The sequence below is a fragment of the Pelecanus crispus genome, chromosome 3, assembly GCF_030463565.1.
Source record: "Pelecanus crispus isolate bPelCri1 chromosome 3, bPelCri1.pri, whole genome shotgun sequence".
Lineage (NCBI taxonomy): Eukaryota > Metazoa > Chordata > Aves > Pelecaniformes > Pelecanidae > Pelecanus > Pelecanus crispus.
This window is the reverse complement of record NC_134645.1, coordinates 49,143,548-49,167,716: the sequence shown is the minus strand read 5'-3', so window position 1 is coordinate 49,167,716 and position 24,169 is coordinate 49,143,548.

The following is a 24,169-nucleotide window of genomic DNA, read 5'->3' as shown; positions in this document are numbered from 1 at the left end:
GTAGTTTTTGGGCAGTGGAGTGAATTCCCACATGAGGAGACCATGGGTATGCAAGTATTTGCTCCATCTATGATACAATAACTTTAGAAGAGGAGTGTCTAAAGTAAAAAGAGTATCTTCCTTTCTAATTGAGATGAACTAGCTCTACGGACTGATTTGAAATCATTAATTTCTGCTTGGAATATATGCACTGCCTGCATTTGTATCATGTTTAAATAAGACCTGATCCCTCTCCTACTCATATTGGTTGTAAAGCCCTTACAACAGAAAAGAATTGTGCCTTATTCTGATAAAATACATGTGTTTCTCTGTGTTTATACGTGTATATATATATATATAATATACATATTTCCAAGCAATGAATAATTAAAAAATATGCTCAGAAGATTTCTCCAAGTCTCTTACTTTCTAATATGTTACACCCTTGGTAGAGGCAGACTTCTCAGTCTTTGAATATTTAAACCAATAATAATAATAATAAAACGTTAGTTGAAACAAAAATAACAGAACTATTTGAGGGTGGCTACAGTCACTTCTATACCCAGTTGACCTTGTCCCAATTTTAGCTTTGTTTCCTTTTTCTGTGTGGCTTCTGGGAACCTGCTTTGAAAATAAAATCTACTCAGAGGTCAAATCCTGAATTTCTTACCTGTTAAAACTTCTGTCTAGCTTTGCCTGGCAAAGATTTGAAAACAGTTGCCTTTGCACTCCTCTTTTTTTTCTGAATCAGGGCTAAAGTTCAACTGCTAAGGCAATGAGAACCTAGAACAAATTAGATTATACTGAATACAGTCAATTTGTGCCAAACTAAGATTCATAATAGTGGAAAAAAATTACTACCGGTTCAAGCATACAGCAATTGTAATAGTAAATAATGGTTGTACATTCAACATAAAGAATTTGTGGTGTTTTTAAGATGTGAAAGACCAAAAAAAAAAAAAAAAAAAAAAAAAAGAAAGAAAAGGAGCAAACTAAATTTACCGGAGAAGCTAATATTAGCTTCAGCAAAGTATTTCTGATTCAGACCATATGCTAAGGACTAGACTATGCCTTTAAAATGCAAGTACAGAACACTTTTCCCAGGTTTTCATCCTGAGATGAAACGAGGAGAAAGAGGTAGTACACATGCTGCTTCTTTCATAGGTTAAGGACACATTGTCCAACACTGGGCTGTAAAGCAAGATCAACACAGATATCTGCCTCTTCTTTGTCCCTTCTTGCTCCATAGTGGGAGCATGTGCTACTTGTATTATCTACCTGATAACACTGAGAAAATCACTGGGTTTTTTTCTTTTCCTCAGTTTCTTGCTCTTCCTCAGTTTCTTGATTAATCAAGATATTATTATCCTGACCTCTTTTGTAAAGTGCTTTAAAATTAATAATAAAAATGCTACATTGTTTATCTTAATTTATAAGTGAACAATAGGAAACGATTGCAGGATCACTAGTAATTGTTAGAGCAGTTTTGCTTTTAAATAGCAATGACTGACAGTCTGCTCAGTGATGATCCAGTTTGTACCAGCAAAGCTTAAATTTCTGTCCCTGTTCCTCAATTATGCTAAAAATTTGTATTCTGCTTTGATAAGCTAAAAGAATCTCAAAACTTAAACCTCAAAGATCTCATAAATCAGGGTTTGCTTAGGAACATAATATACATTTATGGTGAAATACTGTAATAAAAAGTCAGAAGGCTTAATTTGTAGCCACCACTGCATTGTGAGCATTTTGTATGCAGAAGATAGACATCTAACTGACGGTTTCCACATAAACTCTCCTGATCGCATAAGCGGTCACAATAGCTGAGCACAAACATTCATGTGTGCAGGCCTGTGCCCTGGTAAGTGTTGCAATTCTCCATTAACATGGTTAATTGCTAAGCGTCAGATGCTGCTACTCAGTATACTGTCAGTGGCTAAGAATAGAACTCTCACAGCCTGACCGAGCAATAGCAAATGAAGCACTCCACAATGCAGACTAGAGCTGCAATGACCTCCACAGTGGCAGAGGTAGACTGTGTACAAATTTGCTGGCCATCCCTTGCCTTTTCCCAAGGCAGCTGCATGCTATGGTACAAAAAAAAAAAGGCTGAGGACTGCATAATGCATCTATGAAAGCCATACTCTGCAAAACCTTCCTCTGTCTCCTGTTGTTTTTACCAGAAACACAGAGGGAAGTATAAGTTTTGCATCCTCCTCAATTTACCCAGAATAGCAGACTCTTAAGTCTAATAGAAATAGCCACAGCATTAAGACAAGAAAGATTTGTGGGCCAGTATGTCCTGAAGGAAGTACATATGGTTTGTTCCTTCTAGCAGTATAGATGTTGTGTGGGACTACCAACAAATACAGGACCGGATGTTATTCCTGCTGAAGTAAATGTTAATAGTCCCATAAGGAGAACAGGTGCTAAGAACTTGTGAAACAGGTGCTACAAAACATACAGCTAAATTTGGAAGAGATTTTTGGATGCCACCTACATGGCAGAGCATGCAGTATTGATTTCAAACTGTTTAGAGATTCATCTTGTGGAAAAACCACACAACAAAATAATTTGAGAGGAAGTCTGCAGCAGGATGGATACACAATCACAAAAATATTGCAGCAATTTCGTAAGATGATACATTACTACATGAACAATAAACCATCATATTCAGCATATGACCTTCTACATGTTGCATTTTATGTCTAGCAAAAGATTTGCAAGCAAAATGCTGACGTACTTAGAGTTTTGAAAAATTACCTTCTTGAGTAGCCAATAGGATACAGAAAGATTCTTCCGAAGAGTATCATGAGTTCTAACATCCTTTAGAGAACAACAATTTGTCAAATAATTTATGTCACAGGTAAACTATGTTCTGTTAACTGAAGTAGTAGATCATAAAGCAATTAGATACACTTGATTTCAAATAAAAATGGTCTTAAAAGAACACTAAAGTAGCAATATGATAAAATGTCATGATTAAAATAACTTTGATTTGACCTACTTGAACATATGCACTATAACAGTCTTGTTTTACAGTGCACAAAATTTCCTGGCAAAGTAAAGCTTTTGCAGGTTTTGCTTTGGTAGGTAAAGAGAAGTAAAAGAGAACATTTCTTTCTTTCTGGCTCTTTTGCTTCATCCACCATCTATCTCAAACCCTAAATGGCAGAGAGGAATATGGCATAAATTAGGCACACAAATTAGCCAAACAAAGCTTACACTACATGTCATGTGCACAAAATTAATGCTAGTCACTTGAACAGCTTAGTCAGAAAGTACAAATGAGAAGTTTTGAGACTTTTATCAGTAAGCCTTCAACAAACTCTACTGAGGATATACAAATGATGTTCTGAAAGGCTTACAATTCAGACAATTCTGCCTGGATGTTCCTCAGATGACTGAACATTTGCACAGATACTTCTTCACCTTTCATTCATTACTTTTCTTTTGAATTTAAGTTAAAATAAAAAATCTGCTTGGAACAGAGGATAAATGTAGAAATTTTCATTTCAGATTGTTGACATTGGCAAAGCTATGGGCAACTGTAATGAAAAGAACTATGCAATGTTAACTTTGAATACTAGTACTGATTCCACCTAAAATACATCAATTTCAGTATTATTTACTCTGCTCCATAATGAGGAAATACGTAGGACTTATGGCTTTTACATTTATGAAATGTTATAATCTGTTCTCGATTATTAATTATTAATGCAATTCATTCAAAAAACTGTAAGGATCAAATTCCTCCCAGAAAACTGAAGCAAAGTAAATTCCAATGGTCAGTTTGACCCAGTAGGCTTACTATTACTTCTGCAGCAATCTTTTTGAAAATGCAGCCTTGGAGGATGGAAAGAATGAAGAAGAATGAGAAAAGACCACAAGGTCTGACACGATGAATTCTTCCTTTCCCTCCTCTGGCTCATTTAAGGACTTTTTGCTTCTTCTTAGGAGTGCATTCCCCAGGAATGAGATAAGATCATTTCCTATTTTGCTTACCAAAGTGCAGAGGGAAGAACCAAGCCAAGGTCTGGTCCCCTTCTGCTCTGGCTTACAAAGCAAGTCTTAATTCTTGGGAGAGTCACCTGCTCCCAAAGGCATGTAGCAGTACCATAAATATTTCAGATACCGCCTGTACTCTGGGAAGCTCCAGGAGGCATTGGGGTCTCACTGGAACAAGATGCCTCCCCTGGGAAGTCACGAGGTTACGTACTGCCTAGCTGTGCTTACGCAGATAACCAAGATTTCTGTGTTGCTTATTAAAACTCAGATTACTTCTTTCCTTTTAAATCTACATTTTTGGTTTCTTATTAACTGTTCCTTTAGCATATTATCAAAGTCTGATGATACAAAGTCCAGTGTGTGCATTCCTTTAGTTTTAGTCCATTTTCCCCAGGAATGTGGCTTGCAACTACGGCATTTGTAAGCTTTTGTGTCACCTATCTGCCAGCCCCCTTACTTTTACACAAATTCAACAGAGAGCTAGAAGACTCATCTGTATTCATTTTCTACAAATCTCATGAAAATAAGTGGCCAGGGAGGTGAGGGGGACGCAGATGTTGCTCTCCTGGCAGGAAAGGCTGCAGTGTGAGTTCAGCCATGGTTAGGCATAAGAGAGTCCACATGGAAATTCACCCTCAGATACAAATCATAGAAAATTAGGCTTCAGTAATTCCATTGCTCATGGAACTACTTGTTTTAGGTAATATATCTACACTGAAAATTCAGATGGTAATAATATCTTTGCTAATTTATAGAGCATTAACACTTTTGTACACTAATGCATATAAACAGCAAGACATATCGATTGCCTGATCCAGCTCCCATCAACATCAAAGGAATCTTTCCACTGAGTTAAGTGGGAGCTGGACTAGACTCATGCAGAGTGTTATCCATCATAAACTTTTATAACAGCAACATTAAAACATAATTTACTCTGTAAAAGACTCAAAAGCAGAAACAAAAGAAACATTTTAATCTGGTTTTAAATGCCATGGTAGATTTTATTTATACAAACAGCAGCATAAACGGAAAACATAAATTCATATTCATAAAGGTATAAATGAGTGTACCATAAGTGCAAGTAATGTTCACTTCCTTCACTACTGCTGCAACTTTATTATATTTTGGAAATGAAACTTTCCATTATGCTAGTTCTTGTTCAGTCACACTCTGCTTACAGAGGTGGTTTTCACTGAAGTACAAGATGGCCAAAGTTATTCTGCTGGATGGAAAATTAATGTATATGAGGTATGGAATTCCATGACTCCTTTTTTAAAACATCTATATAAATTAACATGAAAATTTTCAGAAGACTTGGCTTTCATGGATTCATGGAAGTCCTACAGAGGCTTTGGTAAATGCCTCCATTGAGGAAATATTTCATATCCTCCAGTAGCCTGCTATTCCACCCACGAGAGCATTCATATGTGTTTGAACCTACGTTAAAGCTCAGCTAAGAAGCCATTAACTGTCCAGGTTAGTCCTGTACAGGAAAATCCTGCATGGGGAAATGGAAATTCCATGGCAAGCTCGTAGCAGAGTTTCCGCTGTATTGTTCTTGCAGGGAGAAAAGAGGGGTTGTGTTCCCACAGAATGAGCAGTGGGCTCAGTCCAAGGGACTCTCACAGGATTCATCAGAGTCTAGGAGCAATCACACGTAAAGCTTCTGTGTCTTCAGATTGCATTTTGGATCCTCATCTCCCAAAGAACTGTACAGTCAAGTTCTCCCTCCCTAGTTGCTACTGCCCCAGAAGCAAAATTCAGAAGGTCATTGAAATTTATATAGTTTAAATGTGGTCAGGGCAAAGCTAATGTCAGTTAAGAACTTCTGCTGGTAGGTCTAGGTCTCTGGTTTTGCCTCTCTTCACGGCAAATCCTCAGTCTTATGAAAGAGTGTCCAAAATAGGAGGAAAGTTCCTGAAAAGGAAACACTGTTTCCATCTATAGAATTCATCTTGGGGTTATGTTTTTTTGCTACTGGAAATTGTTTGGACTGCTTAAGCCTACATTAAGCTGCTGATCATTGTATCAGTACGTATGTGTGCTCACCAAATACTTTTTAAAAGGAAAAAGAAAAAGGTTTAAATACAAGCTATAGTTATAGAAATAGTTTCCAGTCCAGGAATGTGCCCTGACTGGATCCTGAATGAACAGCAGGGCAAGTGTGTAAGTCAGCCCTCCTCTCCCATATCCCTGCTCTTCTTGCCTCCATGAAAAGAAAGCATACACATAGGCCAGACCATAGCATGCCCCATCAAGTCCCCTGAACTGGGTAATCATGGGTACCTGGTAGCACCCAAGCAAACCTTGATAGAGCCTAACTGACTTAGAAGACTAGATGCTGATTTCAAATCAATACAAGCATATAGGATTTTACACAAAGGGCATTAATCACCTATATACATTTAAAAATCTAAATTGTGTCTTGTATAAGTCCCACGGGATATAGGTTCTTCAATAGGATTTCTGAACACAGAATTTAAGCACATTAATTAGCCAGGGCACTTTGGAAATTTTTAGATATCATTTCTCTGCTAGTGTACTTTTTTCAATCTCTTATTGAATGAATTTATGATTCACTTGCCTGTGATACAACTACAGCCTGTGAATTCTCAGAAAACAGAAATCTTAAGATCCAATTCTGTTTCCATTAATGACAATATGAATTTCGGTGTTAATTAAATAGGACAAAGAGCAAGGTATATTGTCAATGAAATGGTGACTCTACAGAAAAAAAGCAGACCACAATGGACGATTGCAATTCTGTCTCTTCTGCAAAGATGGTGTTGTGGTTTAACCCGGCAGGCAGCTAAATACCACACAGCTGTTCACTCACTCTCCCCCCTCCCCAGTGGGATGATGGAGAGAATCGGGAAAAAAAAAAAAAGTAAAATTAATGGGTTGAGATAAAGACAGTTTAATAGGACAGAAAAAGAAGGTTAAATAATAGTAACAATAATATACGAAGCAAGTGATGCACAATGCAATTGCTCACCACCCAGTGACCGACACCCAGCCAGTCCCTGAGCAGCTATCGCTGCTCCCCAGCCAACCCCCCCCAGTTTCTATACTGAGCATGACATCATATGGTATGGAATAGCCCTTTGGCCAGTTTGGATCAACTATTCTGGCTGTGCCCCCTCCCAGCTTCTTGTGCACCTGGCAGAGCATGGGAAGCTGAAAAAGTCCTTGACTAGAGTAAACACTACTTAGCAACAATTAAAACATCAGTGTGTTATCAACATTAGACTCATACTAAATGCAAAACACAGCGCTACACGAGCTACTAGGAAGAAAATTAACTCTATCCCAGCCGACACCAGGACAGATGGATCATTGATAAGGGACTCTGTTTCTAAAAGCTAGAGATACTATTGCTGCATTTAAAAGAACATTTAGTCTGTTCCAGTTTTGTTGACTTCGAATTAGTATTTATCTTCCCTAACAGAGCTTTTTCTTCAGAAACTTAAATTATAAACAAAAGGTTTGTAAACTGTCAGGCACTGACTGACACTGCTTCCAGCCTGGATAATGTATTTCCTTTTTGACACTCCTTGTACTAAAATTAGTAGTTTGACTCCTTGTTTCTTATCTGTTTTTCTCCTATATAGGGCAATTGGTTGTATAAAATATTTTGGATTACTATTTCTCCAGTAAAGTATGTCTATTAAATCCTTTCAGGTTCACAACATGTAGTATTTAACTTCATTATCCTTAAAATTAAGCATTAAAATATTTTCTATACACTGCTCCAGATTACTGTAGTAATCGTGTTTGGAGGAAGGAAGGAAAACATATTGCTACTTCCATTTATTTCTTGAAAAAAAAAAAAAAAAGAAACCCAATTTATTTATTTTTAACATTATCTAGACAAGCTCAGCTTGCTGAATAGTATGTATAAAATGATATCCAAAAAAATTAAGGTGAGGTATTTTGCTTAAAATGCAAGTATTTGAGATATCTATTCTAAGAGAAACACATCAACTGATTGCTGATTTTGCTAGAGACCCAATTACTTGGGAGGAAAAGACTTTGGGGCAGGGGGTTGAAAAGTTATGGCAGTAGTATTTAATTTAAAATATTTATAAGCTGACTCCTATTTTACTTTTCTTATCGGGCAGTAAATTTGAGAAAAGTTGTTTCTATAAGAAGATTGCCAAGACCTGCAAAGAACTAAAGAGGACAGCATGCCACTCAGTGCTTAGGAAACAGACAGTTGCATTACAGTTTGGTTTATCCAAAATGGTCAGAAAAAGAGAAGACTGCTCTAGAGGAGACCTGACCTGCCACAAGACAAGACAGTGGAGAAACTGGATAAGATTATTACCAAAACAGCAAGAAATCAGACTGCATTAAATTAGTTAACCATGTCTATGAGTAACTTGCAACAGATTTATCTGCAGGTGATTTATCAAGAAAGATTATCAGAATGATCATTTTCTGAGGAATACAGGAATAGAAATGGAGCATTATGAATTCCTGATTTATTTTGGGTCGCAATGATTCTGTAAGTATTTTAATGGAAGAGGCTTTACCTGGATAGTAGGAATGTAATGCAGTACAGTATATTGTTTGTAGATTCCCCTTTATATTCCTACCTTTATCTTGTATTTTTTTAAGAAGTCTTGTTTACTATCATTCAGAGTGTATTTAGGCTTCCTGTAGTGGCTTTGGTGCAAGGGAACTGACATTACTCATTAATAACATTTTGGAAGGATGTCACCAAAAACACAGAGAAACCCGTCACCAGTTTGGTTTGAATTTGCCAAGTAATTTTAGCAGAAATGTTTTTAAAATATCAAAAAGTAATAATTGACATATATACAAAATGAATTGTTTCAACATATCAGTGTTTGTGTATGTGACATAAAAGTCAAAGGAAAGAAGGGCTAGGCTCTGTAGTTAGATCATCCAGATGAGAAATGGGAGATGCATGCTGCACTCCAGCTTCTTGAGAAGATTTGAAATAGTGTTACTGAGGAGTTGCACTATCCCCTCACTATTCCCAAATAACACTATGAACAGGGCTTTCTCAATGTCTTTGATTGGTACTGTTCATTGTGAGAGGCCTATTCAGAAAAAGAGGGGTTTAGAGACAATATAGTGGTTGGTGGCTGCCAAAGACATGAAACATCTGAGCTCAAACATTGTGCTCCAATACAAAGTGGGGTGTCTCCATCTGGAGAGACTGAGGGTCTACCCAGAGTCATCTACGCTGTGCTGTGGAAGCACTGCTCAGGAAGGAGGATGGTACAGGTTCAAGTCCTCTCAGGTAGAGAAAGGATCTCCTCACCATCTCCCCCCTTCCTGGGCTGTCTGATATGAGGAGAAGCCCTGTCAGTAATACTACTAGGAATGTAATGCTCCATCTCCCTGACTTTTATCAGTGTGCACCTGAAAACTGGAACGCTTTAGAAATGGCAAACTAGCAACTAAATGCTACCAAGACATTTCAGCTTTGGAGGATCAAAAATAAGATTTCCTCAGCTGGAGGAACTGGGTTCCATTCAGTTTTCTGGATTTTAATCTTGGTGACAAGAAATAAAAGTATTCAAATAGCCTTACTGTCTGTGTAATTGGTTTGACAGCTGAACCAAAAAAAACCCCAAAACCCAAAAATAAGCAGACAGAAACAAAACCCCACAAAACTCCCTCAGAGTCTTTGCCCCCCAAGCAAGGTTCTTTGTGTAACGCAGCAGAAATGAGTGTCACCCTTCGAAGAAAAACTCTTTCAGATTGTGTTGAATAATTCATTTTCTGTTTTCTTACTGAATTTCATAACAGTTGGTTGACTTGTCAATAATCCACGTGATCATGTAGTGCACATTTGGATACATGTAAAGATGTTCAGCTTTCTCATCTTCATTTCTGGGAGTATAAAAATTGCCTCGTTATCCTTTAGATTTCCAGCCAACATTTGCTGATGTAGGTGAATGGTCACCGAGGCACAATTATCATTGCTGCCATACCTCCCATATCCCAGAAGAATGTTATTGTTGCATTTGCTGCTGTTAGCTATTGTACAAAATGAAGAGACTTAAACTAAAAATGTCATCTGTTGAGCACATATGCTTTTATTTCCAAGAATCTGGATAATTTAATTACATTATCTATTACAAAATGTGCTTCATACAAAAAGCAGTATTTGAACAAATTATTTTAATTAATACTAAATTTTAATGCATGTCATAAAATGTCTATTTTCCCCAGACAGAATATGCTGTTGTTCACTGATGTGATATGGGTAAATTCATGTAAAAAGAGGATTTAATCTATTAACTACCACTTTGACCAACTGGCAACATTCATTCTCCATCTTTTTGTATGTTCTGTATTTGGTGGCAGAGGATGCTATATACCAGACTGCATCTTCAGTCTCTCTTCTAAGCTAGTGTACTTTCTTCCTTTACTTCTATTTCCTTTGTCTATTACCTCAATTTCTCTGCTAAGGTTACACTTTTTTTATGAAAGCACAGTAAAATCCCTGTACATTGCAATGACTGCATTTAAAGTCTGGGCTAGGTTTCCATCTCTGGATGGAAAGTGCAGCATCAAAAAAAGTTCACTTAAATAAATGCTTTTTTCATTGCCTTCTGAGGCTAACAAAACTTGTGATCTGTCAAAATTGAAAAGGAAATTAATTTCAAAGATATGAAGGTGTAGGAGGAACTCTGCTGCCCTACAGAATTTATGCTGTGGCTGTTAGTTAAAGTGCCTGGGACAGTCGTAGCTGGTGTGGTAATGCACAAAGACAGTGCCTCAAATAATTCAAAAAATCTTTGGGGGAACTTATATATAATATAGCAGAGTTAACTCAAGGAAGAAGTGAGTTCTCTTAAATATCCAAAATACAGAAATATTTTGCAGAGGGTTTTTTCCCCCAGGTTCAACATAAATTCAGTTTCAATTTCATAGGAGTGTGGACAGAGATAGCTACAACTTTATGAAACCTGTGGAAATTGTGTGCTTTTAAACTTGCCTTTCACAAACTTCTTCATAACAGTCCACACAGGGAAGGGAAGGGAAGGGAAGGGAAGGGAAGGGAAGGGAAGGGAAGGGAAGGGAAGGGAAGGGAAGGGAAGGGAAGGGAAGGGAAGGGAAGGGAAGGGAATTTTGAGGAGGCTGCAGGTAGAATATTCAAGCAGGTGAGAAGTGTCTTAGGGCTGCAAAGGCAGCTTACAGATAGCTTCCCTAAATGCCCAAGTTTCCGTTGCTTTACACAGCACACTTCCCTGTGTCTTAGAGAGATTTTGCCTGTATTTAGTAAGGCTTCCCTTAGGTCTCAGGGGAGTTCCAGCTAATTAAAGAAGTATTTGTAGGTGTTTTCCCCAAAAGGTCCCAGTATCTGACAGATGAGACTGGGGACCAGTGGTATGTTGAAGTGTGAAGGTCGCTGTACTACCCAAACAGCACAAAATCACCAGATACCAACTTCCCTGCCATATCTTGCCCATATGATGCAATGATGACCAGCCCTCCTCTTCCCCCGCCACCACTCCCTTCCTTCTACAGCACTGGCTCTGATTGTATTTAAAGCAACACAGAGTTAAAACTAACATGCAATTGTGACAGAAAATAGCCATTCTTGAAGTTCAGCATTTGTTGTTGGCCCATAGAAATTATCTCCTTTTTCTTATTTTAGGTTGAGATTATTTTTATTTGTATTTGCTGATTTTTCAGTCTTTGTGCTTGGGATCTTTTAACAGTATAGTTTTTACCCTCATATATCCTGAATGAAGACCTACAAATATATGTAGATTTAGAAAGAGCAGTTTGACTAACATTAACATTGGCCACTTCAATGTGATTTTTAAAGGTACTGGTGATTTTGTTGTTGTTCTAACAATAGTAATAAAGAGAAAGGAAGTGTTCTGCACACAGTGTAGCTGTGAAAGAAGCAGAAAAATACATCTAAATGGAGTCCTAGGACTACCAAAGAACCCTTTCTCTGCCCCCCTTCACCCAAAATTATATTGACAATTTCTGATTTCCTTTAGGTTTTACCCAGCAGTAAAGGTCATCAATAATCTGTCCCACCTGACAGAAATTGCCATCACACAGTAGAACTTGAGCTCTCATCTGTCTCATCTGAAATACGTGCCACAACAAGCGATGGCAGTCATCTGCACTGTCCCCAAATTGTCAACAAAGCTCATTTTATAGCCCTGTTGCACCTTTGTATTGACTGAAATGAGTGAAAGCTCTGAGCTATAAAACACAGGAGAGGAAAGTGGTTCAGAAAACAGGCACAAATAAAATAGTATTTTGGAATGAATGAGAAGTTTTGCAAAAGACAGGGCACCTGATTGGTCTGATTTGAACTCCAAACAATTATTTCAGATAATATAGTTGCAATTTAATCAAATATTTCCATATCGGATATGAAGTGCTTTGCAGTGAGGTCCCAGGAAGTGAAAAATCAGCCCTGACTGCTCTGAATGGGTTTAAATACAATGTCTTAGAAGAATCTGAGATCAAGTCAACACAATTCCCCAGTGAATATTCTCCCCAGCGGAAGGTTTAAATAAAGACACACTTTGGCATTTAAAGGAATATAATTTAAAGGACAACTGTCAGGTTTAACCTTTTATACATGTCATGACCATTAAATGGATGAGACTATTGATAGACAAATGTATAACAGGAAAAGAACAAATAAAAAAATTAACCTCTAATAGCTTTTAATATAAGAAACAATATTAATAACTAATGTCTAGTCCACATCTGAGAATTGCAAATATCCTGATAATATTCTAAATGTTGACTCTTCCTGGGTAAGCAGTCTTGTGTCCTATTTATTCTACATATGCTATCAATATTGTCATGGTTACAGTCCAGCTAAATTAATAATGTATACATACAAAAATTCTGAGACCAGTTAGATTTAGAATGAACATAAGCAGTACAGTCTTGCACATTGCTTCTGTGCCTACAAAAAGCCAAGTTTATTACTTCAAAGTTCAGAAGAAAGGAGAAATCAGAATCACAGTTGATTAAAGATATGTGTATTTCACATAAGTAATTATTAGCTAGAACTTCATTAAGTTAATTAGAGCATTTCTATCACTTCAGTAGGTGTTCAGTCCTCTAGTTATGTGCATAAAGTTCTTGTTATGAGAAGTTAGCTTCAGTAGGTTTTAGGAGCAAGCCAAGTGCAGATTTTTCTATTAAAAATATGTTCATCAGACAGCCATAGTTAAACCAATACTCTTTTTGTTACTCTTAAGCTTTAAATATCACTTATTAAAAATTGCATTTAAATAGCAAGAAGAAAAAGCGTGGAATATAAACTAAGATGTCTATTTGCATTATTCATGGTGATTTGGAAAAATTAATTGATACAGAGAGAATAATAAATATCCGAGGAGTAGTCCTTCTGTTAATTGTCACTTTTCTTTGCCTATTTTGTAAAAAGAAAAAAACCATCTAAATTACTTTGAGTCCTCTTCTGCACTAACATATTTTCTCTTTGTTGTATGTTTCTTTACTTGGCCAGACTGAACCCAGAGATACCAATGACAAATCTGCCCTGGCTTATCTATTAATACAAAGAAAAACAAAACAACAAAAAAAGACCCCAGAAATTCAGAGAGATGATTTTCTACACTGAAAGGAAAAATAGCAGCTTTCACTAGTTCTAGTTGCTATCTAAAATTCCCATGTGTACCTCATTCTCTTTTATGACAAAGCCAAAATCTCCAGTACAGAAGAGCTTCTAAATGCTATCTCCTGCCATTTAGATGGAGTTAGGAAAGGTCTACTGATATGTTTGCTAATGGTAACTATTAAGTAGATGTATAACTCACTGGGGGATTTTCTATCAAATCAAAGGGCTTTATGATAACTCCTCTACACAGAGCAAGATAGTAACTCAACCATCTCTGTCACATGGGGGGAGGGCATGTAAAATTAGTATCTGAAAGACAAGGGTCTAAAAACACTGCAGATTTTGTAATGATTGCTTAGTCCGCACTATGAGAATGTACTTTGAAGCTGATAGCCCATCCGTCAGGGGTGATCACTCATCATGGAGCCATGGTAACAGCCACCAGATGAACTTTTCATTTATTTGTCACTCATTTTCCTTTCCCATTGAACACTCTGCATATGCATCTACCACTGCATTGATCCCACCAATGTTCTGAGTTTGTGGCAGCCCTGGCCTGAAGAAGCTGGCTCTTCAGCAGAAGTTATACAGATTCATGCTTTTAGCTCTGGAGGACACTGGCCAAAGTACCAGCTCTAACAGCTTCAACTAAAACAGAAAACCTCAGCAGAACTAAGGGAAATGTCTTTGCCAATTTATGGAAGGCAGATAAGTTGGTCAGCTGATACCATACCAGACCATTATCAAAGTTTCATAAGTCAAAGTGGAAACTTAACGCTGGGGTTTATGTTCCCTTTTGGTTTCTGTGGTAAATGGAAATATAAGCTTTGTAAAGTACCACAGGTCATTCTTAACAGCACTGTAGATAGTATGAAGGTAGAAAGGAATGCGTAAGCCATTTTTCTCTCAATTTCTTATTTTTATTTCTTTAAATTTTCTGGATGAGGTGCTTCCTGCTTCAACCTCAACTGTGAGTAAATATAGCTTTAACTGTAGCTTTCAGTGTAGGGCTATGAGGACCTTCATTTCTTCCAACAAATATAAAAGATCAAAGATATTATGGAATAATTTGTAACAGAAATAAGCAGGTGGACTTGAAATACTGCATAATTATAGTTTTTTAAGCTTCAGCTACAGAATTAAAAATACTTTATCTTTTTTATATTTTTAAAGTTTAATTGCCCCTCAAAATTGTTATATTGAGAATTAATACCTACAGAACTTTAAGAATTAAAAGAGTACATTTATATATTTTGTTTGTACTCATTCTGAAAGATTCTCTATAAAACATATGATTCCAATTGCATCACAAGCTGAATCAAGGAACATGCTTTCTTGTTGGAAAGAAAAACTAACAAGTGGAGAGACAGGAAAATGTTATTAAAAAACTAACGTACTGGGCGCTTGATCTGCTGAAGCCTACACTGGATGACCAAAGAAAGGAAGGTGGCTCGAGATGTTTTTGCCCTTGCTTGACGCTGGATATAAAAACTGATTCAGAAGGTGTAGGAAGGAGCTGGACTTTGGTTACATCCTGCTGCCAGTTGTTCTGAGTGGCTTTCAAGTATGTCAGGGAAACTGTAAACTGTTGTCCTCTTCCTGCTCACCTGCTCATGTTCTTGAGACAGTATCAGTGGTTTTATCCTCCTAAAATGTACTGCAAAGAGTAGGATGACAACAGGACTGGAACAGTGCACTAGTCTCAATCTGACCAAGAGATCCAGCTGAAGGCTGAGAAAAACATTTCTAAAACTCAAGTCAAGATGGTGACAGTGCTACACTTTCCCACGATGGACTGTAGCTGAGAGAGTGTGGAAAGGCTGTATATGTCCTGTATAATAGCCGCAGGTGTGATCTGCTTGCTGTTTGCAAATCTAGCAATGAAAAATCACCTGTAGAACCAGATTAACTGGCCAGTAAAAAATAAGTTTTTACAGCTAGTCTGCATTGCTGTGAAGAGTTCAGCGGACAAATCATAACAGCAAATCTTTCTCCTTATTACTACCTAAGAAATCTCTAATAGCTTCACTGCCATAAAATAATAGGAGCCCTGTAGCGGTGTTTCAGGTAGAATTCAAAGATTGGCTTGTGAGAGTTGATTAACCTTTCTTCCAAATTTGTCACCTAAACTCTCTGTATCTTCTTTTCTGAAGAAAAAAAAAATTAATAACAAAAATGCAAAAGGCAAAAATATGTCAGTAGAACACATTAATTATATTAAACCTTAGAAAGTCTCTTGATAAATAAACTCACTATCATGAGTTAAAGCATGCTAAAATCTACCAACTCAGTCTAGAGTCTAGTTAACCTGGGGGCAGGTTATAAAAGGCTGTAATCAGCTGTGGGGGCTAGACCAACTAACTAGGAGAGAAGAGGGGAATTTCTCCTTTAACATAATCTCATAAATAAGGGATTTCCTAGACTGGGGGATCTGCTTCAGCTCAAAAGCAATGATCACCTGAAGATTTCAAGAGAGATGAACCCTTCTGCTTTAAAGGGGATGACTTAGTAGGCTGTTGACATTAATCACCTGTATGTTGAGGGAAGGATTGGGAGAATAGTACCGATGATGTCTTGTGTTTTTATTGTTTTATTGTTAGGAAGTGATAGAACTTGAAATGTCTAGGAAACTGCTGATATCTTGCAAGTTCCTACCAATGGTAGGATGCTATTCCCCATAATTATATCCACCCCATCTTTCCCCTGGCTTGAGAAAACTGTTCTCCACCTCATCTCTACCAGTCCGTACTAATCAAACCATCCTCCTTCCCATCTTTCTTATTACCGAGGCTTCTCTGCTGTTCAGGGTTTGTTTTCCCTCACCATCATTTTCCCAACTTTATGTGAAATGTTAACTGTGTGAGGCAGAAATGTTTCGGGAAGCAGGAGATGCTGTGTTTTCTTCCTAACCATATCGCTGCCCTTGTTATAAGCAAGCCATCTTACCTTCCTGTTTCTTTCCTTAACCCCCACCCAAGCCCCTAAACTTAAGATTCCAAGTTCACACTTGAAAAGATAAATGGTGTTCAAAACACTGGGGCATACAGCAACATCCATTTGCTTCTTTCAGCCAAGCTGGACCAGGAAACCTACCGAACATATCTTCCTGCAGACTGAAAGAAAAGGTATATGATCTTGCATGATGTTGAGTATCTTCTGATATAGGCTGAGTGCATTAACATTTGTTGAAGCCTACAATGAAATCCAGATTTGCAGTCTCTCAATCTACTGAGCAGTTTACAAGACAAGTCACCATATTTCTAATTATGTAAAGAAAAAAACCAGGAGTTAGAAAATAGTAATTGCTAATATACTGAAATCAGCCATGGGAGGCCAACTAATATCACAACACGAATAAGAAAATATTAACAGAAAAAAAGCCAATGATGAGTAAGTAAGGCCTAGATACCCTTGAAAAAATATAGTAATCTGGGTTGTAAAAACTAACACACACCAAACAATTTATATGAACGCTGATTTATACTAACCTTATTCTCTCACTGTAACCACACCACGATAACTTCAGACATATGGACTTTGCAAATGGTATCCAAGCCGTGCATAGTTCTAACCAAGCTGTTAAAAAGCTGAACAGTTAGACTGGCTATTCATTATCCATCAAGAGAAATAATGAAGCTCAAACAATTTATAGAAATACTGGTTTACTTTGGGAAAATGTCTCTGCTTTGCTCTCATAAGCAACATTAGCTTCTTAGGATGGATGGATGAACTAGCAATATCTGATTTCCTCAACATACTTGGTAGATATCAGAAGACAAACTTCTTAATTTGGCATACATGAAGTTGTAGTAATCAGAACAGCCTTTGACCTTGTCCTAAACATTTTTGCTAACCCAAATCATCATCTGCAGAAATCAAGAAGGTGATTATAGACATGAATGAAAGCAAGTCAGTAGGAATAGGTGGCTTTTATGGCCGGTTACATTTATCAGCATGAAAATCTAGAAAGAGCTAGAGAAAACACTGGAAATATACTATGATTTCTTGGAATGAAAGCTTCTATCCAGCTTTAGTGAAGACATCAAAAATAGTTTTAATTTGCTAAATAAATAAAGGGCCAGGTTGAGATTGTCTTAATAACCGCTGGCATCTGTGAGTTCCAGTGGTCAGAATACAGCCACAATACACAACGCTGCCTGAAAAAGTCATAGAAAACATTGTCAGGAAACTCACAGGGGTTTATATAGCCCCCTTGCCATAAAGCAGGATCAGCTATAGTTGCCTCTCAATCAGCTGCTGGTGGCTTGTCTGGGTTATGGATTAACCGTGTTGCAAGACTGGAGACACCTAAAAGGCCCTGCATGAGCCAGCTCACGTCAGCAAGCAGAAGAGTTGTGTCTGCAGGACACTGCCACACCGGTGTACCCCACACCCGCCTGGGTCCCACCCTTTGCAGTCACCGGTATCACCAGACTACTCTCTTCCCCGCTGCATTCTCACTGAGTGATCCCAAAGACCACTTTGCATTCATCTTGTACTGCCTGCGGGTTTGGGGGTAGGGTTGGGGTTTGGGGTGTTTGGTTTTTCCCCTTTTCAGGTTACTCTTGATAATCAAGAGCTGACTAGGCCCACACATATGAATGTACCTGATGAAGTGAAATTTCTCTAGCACAGAAGATATATTTTAGAGATGTTTTCTAGGTATAATCCCCCTAGAAAAAGAGAAATGCGAGATCTTCATTGGCATTAATGTTGTTATTAAACAATCTTTTTTTCAGTGGTTTCTGAATAAGGTTGCCATTCACATATAATTAAACAACCTTCCTTTTAGTATTTGATGCAGCTGCAAAACAGAGGACAAGCTATTTTGCCCCTATTCGAATCAGTAATTTGAAGAGTTTGAAGCTCAGTCAAGTTTTGATGAGTTTGAACTGAAATACAGAGTATTACAGCGAGGGCCTGACTTACCTGGATAATCAGCTACCCACCAGCTTAGTCTTTACCCACCAACTTCAGCCTCTCATGCTTTTCCTTCAAGAGTTCAAAACCATGTTTGGAATGGGAAGTACCTTGCCTAGAACTCTATGAACTTGTCTTGGACATACTAAACTAGGAAATTAGCTGTCACAAATTTTAGCTCACACCCAGCGTATCCCTCATCCTATCTGATTTCATCTATTTCATACTGCAGTTACTGATACACGGCACATTGCAGTGAAATAAACACAGTATTTTCAGTTTTATGTTTTAAGATTTAAAATCTTATCAGTATGCAGCACTATGAAAAGGATTGTAGATGCTGATCTAATCCACCTACTTTTCTGGTGGCCAGATTTTCTGTAATAAAACGGCATATAATCCCTAGAATGACATACTAGTTTAAAAGACTTCTACTTTTCTTTTGTAAACTGACAGCAAATTGTCGTTCCTTGCTAACTGTTCTTATTTGTTAAAAATATTTTCTTCACGCTAAAGAAGCTAAAACCAATGTGACCTTGAGTGGGATCAATTTACATACAAAATTGCATTTGTAGATATAGCAGTTATTTCTCCTGATACGGTCCTGGTAGATAGCCTTAAATAGATATTGACTCCCTAGTTCTTTAACCTTGCAGTTTTTAAGATATATAGTCTAAAATGTTCAGATCTGAAAAAATCCTTATGTTGAATGCACAACGATTTCAGTGACTTAAGTGCAATGTGAAGAACTGCACCTGTAAATGGCCAGTCCTATTCATTTATAGCTTATTTATTTATAATTTTTGTTAATGTATAGTTCCTAAATTTGTGAAAAAGCATGCACAAGTAAATTAGTCATGCAATTGTATTTTAAAATTGCTTATGCAGTTTCTCTGAGGCCATTAAAAAAGCAGGGCCTTTTACTTGTATGTTCCATATGAGCAATCAAAGATGTAATAGGAAAAAGCTACAAACAATTCTGCTTGTCAGTTATTCCAGACTTAAACTTTGAACTACTGAGCTGTCCCAAGCTAGGGATTCAGCTGAGGGGAAAAGCTTATGGGGCTGAAAAAAACAACAGAGGCTACCTGATGGGATATTTATTTATTATGAACTGGTTCAAAACAATTCTTAAAAAGATTGTTTCTATTAAAATGAATTCTCGTATTCACTTTCCCGATTTCCCACCATTTTCCATTTAAGGGTTTTGAAACACCTTGCAGCTACTAACGTAGTAAGTCCATGATATCTCTGTGAAGAAGAGGCACATTATTCTCATGTGTTTTAGACTGCTTCAGCACTGCTTGTTTAGTGGCAGGTTTCATCTTGATCCTTTTTTTCTGGGAGTAGAGATTGCTCATGTGTATAACCTGTTTACGAAAGAGTTTATGTCAAGAGACTGCTACAAAGGAGACACAAATGATCTTAACAGACTAAAGAATAAAAAAGGAATTTAATGTGCAACAAAGACACAATGAGGCACAGAAAAGAAACAAAACATTTGTGTAGGAAAAAAGTACAACTTTGTTATTAAAATCACTGATGTTCCCAAAATTCAGAGATACATAATGAGTTACCAGTATATACCAGCACAGTAGAAACAATCTTTTGACTTGAAGACATTTTGATACTTTACTTAGTGTTGGGGGTGTGTGTGTGTGATGTTTTTATTTTTGGTAGTATAAATGTTATCTTCACCTATGTCATAAAATGAAATCTGTACGTCAGTTGTCATCATTGTGAATATCAGACTTATCAGGAGATTTATGCTGAACACCTATTTTTCACATGGGGAGATTTACTAGTAGGAAGGGGAGTTAATACAGGACTGAGGAATTAGTGAAGGGGGTAGTAGTTTTCTTACAGCACTGTGTGGTTTTGCAAAAGCTCCACATTACATGATGACCAAGAAAGCTATACAGCTCCACTCGATTACTGCTACAACTTCATCCAGCCTAGATGCAGCTTCGATACAACACTAACATTACAGGAAAACAAGCCCAGGAAATTTCAGCTGCTACAGCCTGTTTATCAGAATGCTTTTCTTCCTCCCACAGTTGCATTTAGCAGTATCTACTAACCTGTTTCTAGGGGGAATTAAGAGCTGGATTTCACTTCAGTAGCTGAATTTACTATCTCCTAAGCTATTTGGATCAGCAGACCCCTTAAGAAATCAAGAGGCAGCAAGAAGCAGGGGTAAGTGAATTTCCCTTTAAGGATCCTTCACTGCTTCTTGCTGGGGAAAGCAGGGATATTCACTTTCCCTGTAACATCGTCAGATATCAGATTTGCTGATGTCCAAGGAGTACCTCTTTGTCCCTATGGACTCTTCTCAGGTTTGGGGCAGGAGCATTCTGTACCTTTCCTGTTGAATCTGTGATGCTGTGCAATGAATTATTTAGATTCCTGAGACCAGAAAAGGGAAACACAAGCATACGCATGAGCAGTTTGTGACTTGTACCTAAAGGGCAAGGCATAAGGAGACAAGAACCATAAATTTTGGTCCTTGTTCCATAAATATTTCTGTATTTTGTTCCCTGACACACAGCTACCACTGGATAAACAGTGTATGAAGCAGGGTACTAATCCTGTTCACAGCTGAAGCCTCTCTCATTTGGCAGTCAGCTCAAAAGTTTGCTCTCTTTTTCTCAGGGCCCTGCAACATTCTTATCTAAGCCGTCCGTAGCTTTCCTCTTCATCTGTTTTTGTACTGCTTCTAGCGCTTCTTTGTTCGTTCCCACACAGGCAAACAGGCACAGTAGGTCCAATGAATTCTTTGTGCATTGAGTATACTGCACATCAGTACAGTATATGACTGGTAGGTCTGGCATGTCTGGGAAATATTGAACCGCCTGTGCACGCAATCCAACATGTCTGGGATTTCCATGCTGGCTATGTTCACAAGTCCTGGAAAAATACCTACATATTTTTCATAGACCAGTTCATTTTTCCACATGAAGGGATTAATACACTGTAATCAGTTCACTTTTCATCTTTTGATAAAGTAAGCTTATTGAATTCAAGGCTCTGATCATGTATTGTATTGTGCAGCATCCTCTCTAGCACTGAAATCACTTTTGTGATTCCTCTCTGCACAATCTCGGTTTTGTGAACAGTGTTTTAAAAAATACAGATGCAGGAACTGTATGCCTCATTTGAAAAGCAATCTCAGCGACGCTGTACATAGAAGGTAAAACTCCTTCACACGCCTTGTCAGTAGAAGACATGACCAAAAGGCAGTGTTTCCAGTTCGTAGGAAAAGGTATGTTTTTACAAACTGTTCTCATCCAAGTCACAGTGGGTTTTTTGGTGGAAACTTCTGGTGAATCAAAAGTACTCTGACCCCTGCAGGTGCTTCGGCAAACTGACACGCGAGGGCTGAGGCTGAGGGAAGAACCTGCATTTTTGAGGGAACGGTACAAAATTTCTTGCTTGGTGTGGTGCTGCACCTGGGAGTATCGCCCATGTGCCATAACATTCAGAGTTTGAGTGCTTGTCTAATATGACCTTCAGGGTTCTTTCCTGAGTTACTGCTTTCCAGAATACAGGAACACACAATGTTTTTGGTCACTCTCAAAAGTATGCATTGGGTTTGTTTATACAAAAACGCCGTGCCTTTCATGAGATCAGCTTGCCATTTACTTTCCAAATCTATTAAAAAATGTAGCACAGTTTCAGTTCAAATACCGATGCCCAGTAGATGGCTGCTTCTCGTTGTCCGTTTGTTGTTGAGATATGTCAGCTGAATGGTCCTAGTCCAGGTAACGTATGCTGTATCGATAGTGTTTTATCACAATAATGACGTTTCACTGCAAAACAGACCAACGCCGTGCACACTACTGGGCCTAATTAAAACATCTGTAGCTCTTGAAAAATAATCTTCTACAATTCAGTTTTAACTTCTGAATGGATCAGAATATAGTCAGCTATTCTGATATGGTAAAAACATCATTATTTTTAATAATAGGCAAATATGGGAAGTGCTTTCTGTTAGACAAATATGGAAATGCTTTATTTTTCAGCATCACGTTACATAGTTGTACTGTTTCCATTAGTAATGGGCCTCTGCTAGTAACTGGGAACCTTTGCCACCGGTAGGCATTCGGGCTGGAGTGAACGACAGTGAATTACAGTGCTTTGTAATACACACCAAAAAGGTACGCTGCTGCTGACAAAGCTTTACGCTATAGTTTCTTCTGTTACTGGTAGCAACTTGTCCTTTGCCTTGCTAATGGGGAGTTTCGCCCTTACGTAGGAGCTCCTCCACCGACACGAGAACTGGTTCTTTCTGCTGAAGCGGACGAGCGCGTGGGACTGGCGAAACCGTAGAAGCCATACCTTGGCACTCTCCGTAATAACCCATATTAAGTTTCCAAAACCTCTCTCCTAAAATTTCCCCGCATCGCTGGCACCAGCACGCGCAACCCAAGACTTTCCAGGCTCAGCACCGCGCAGCTGACACAACCCCACCTGCCGAGTACATGACTTCATTCTCCCCATCGCCACAGCTTCGGGCACTCCGACAGCGCAGCGCGTTGCTCCCCAGAGCCGCCTTCGCACCCCGGGCAGGGCGTGGCACGGGGCCGCGGATGCTGCTCGCGGGCTGCACCCCGGGGCAGGGGCCTCCCCTGTCCCTGCTGTCGCTGCCGCCCGCGGCGACCGAGCGGAGCCGAGCCAAGCCAGCGGTTCGCCTTTCGGCAACACCGTTCATTTTGTTTTCCCTCCGCTGGCGCTTTCGTCCCGGCTCGGGGCACGCAGCTCCCTCCAGCCGCCGCCGGGCCTCCCCCGCCGCCGGGCCCAGCCGCCGCCACCGCACCGCCCGCCGCCTTCCCCGGGCCGCGGCTCCGGGCCGCGCTCCCCAGCGCACCGGGCGCCGGCAGGGCCGCGGCCGCCCGCCCCGCGGCGCTCGGCTCCGGGCAGCGGCGGCAGCCGCTCGGCAGCGAGACCGGCCGCTGGCCGCGGGCGCCTCTCGTCCGTGCGCCGGCGACGAGCGCTCGGCCGGCCCGGCGGCGGCCCCGGGCGCCGAGGTCCACGGGCGAGCCGCGGCAGCTCCGCTGGTTTACGGGCGGGCGGAGGGGCGGCCCGGGACGGCGCTCGGCCGCCGCTGCCCCTACAGCGGGGCGGCAGCGCAGCCCCCCTCCCGCCCCCGCGGAGCGGCTCAGGCCCGGCTCCGCACCCGCGGGGCACCTGGTCGGGACCGGGGGCCTGGCTGCGGGGACGGGACGGGACGGGGCGCGGAGCGGAGCGGAGCGGGGCGGCCGGCTGCCCCGCTCCGTGGCGCAGGGGGCTGAGAGGGCGCGGAGCCGCTCCCCGTCCCGGCTCCCCGCGCCCCTCGGGGGGGCAGGCGGAGGAAGAGGAGGAGGCTCTCGCCGCCGCGGCCGGGGACGCGAGGCCGCTTTCGCGACGCCCCCGTCGTCGCCCTGCGGTGGCTGCGCCCTTCGCGGGGCCCTCTCCCTCCCCACCCCCCGTGTCCCCCGCAGGCAGAGGTGTCCCCCGGGCCGCCGCCGGCCCGTCCCCGCTGTCTGGCGCCGCCGCCTCGCTTCGCTCCGCTCCGCGCTCGGAGCCCCGGGCGGGAGAGGAGAGGGGAGGGGCGGGGGGAGGCGGCGGCCGCCGTGGGGCCCAGGCTGCTCCTCGCCTCCGCTGCGTCTCTCCCCAGCC